This window comes from Stegastes partitus, unplaced genomic scaffold (assembly GCF_000690725.1).
Source record: "Stegastes partitus isolate 25-593 unplaced genomic scaffold, Stegastes_partitus-1.0.2 Scaffold1670, whole genome shotgun sequence".
Classification (NCBI taxonomy): Eukaryota; Metazoa; Chordata; class Actinopteri; family Pomacentridae; genus Stegastes; species Stegastes partitus.
Genome location: NW_007579401.1, coordinates 128,535 through 129,773, shown reverse-complemented (window position 1 = coordinate 129,773; position 1,239 = coordinate 128,535).

Below are 1,239 nucleotides of genomic sequence, written 5' to 3'. Positions count from 1 at the left end.
CTATGAACCTATCCTGCTCAGTTACCGTAGTAACAGACTCCATGAACCTATCCTGCTCAGTTACCGTAGTAACAGACTCCATGAACCATGAACAGGTCTCTAGTCTGTTCTGAAAGACTCAGCAGATGGAACAGGGTTTGGTAACTCATTCCACCACCAGGGAATCACAGATGAGAAGAGTCCAGCTACACCTGGAGACACCTGAACCACTCTGAAACATCTGCACCATTAAAAAGGAGAAGCTAATAGCTACCTGTGTGACCTATACACCTGTACATGTACTTTAGTTATCGATCTCCTTTTTTATGCATGTTCAGCATCAATCAACATGTTTGCGTGGGCGGCTGTGGCTCAGCCGGTAGCAGCTTGTCCTCTGATCGTAAGGTTGGCGGTTCCATCCCCTCCACAGTCCCAGTGTCTCTGGGCCCAACCCTGAACCTGAAGCTGCTCCTGATGGCAGCTCTGTGGCCGTCGGTGTGTGAATGAGTGTGAACGGGTGAAACACTGTGAGGCGCTTTGGATGAAAGCGCTGTGTCAGTGCATTTACCATTTTCTAGACGAAGCGATGACTCAGCCATAAAGACTTTAAAATGTGCTGATTCAGTAAAGAACTGAGTGAAATCTTCAAAATAAAGTCTGATCAAAGTTCTGAGCGATTTCTAGTGAAACCTGTTTGTGTGAGTAAACAGGAAGCTGAGAGTCCGTCACACGATGCGGCACTCCTCCTCCACAGGAAGGGCTTCGACTGTAGCTCCGCCCCCAAGCCACCGCCGCCGTGCACGTGGAGCACACACGAGGAGGTGCACTCACTCTCACACACACACACACACACACACACTTCAGTTTTTTATTTACTTTTTGTTCACTCTTGTTTGACATTAAACGATATTTAATTTTAATTTCATTTTCTTTTTAATCAAAGTGTTTCGTTTCCAGCAGTCTGAACTGTTTCTGTGTTTTCAGGTGAACCTGGATGAACTTTTCTCTCCTCTTCACTTTCGTTCTGTTCGTCGCTCGACTCTCACGCTGCTGCACGACCAGCCCGAATCTGCCTGGCAGCAGCAGCTGCCACGCACCACCCGGTTGCGGCCAATGGAAATCAGCGCCTTCCGCGTGCAGCTGGACTGAAAACCAGAAGCCAGAGCACATTTTACACAAAGCGGCTGCACCAATGAGCTGCGATGCTGAGCTGCAAGCGACCAATCAGAAACCAGAGACCAAACAACAACATGAAGCAGC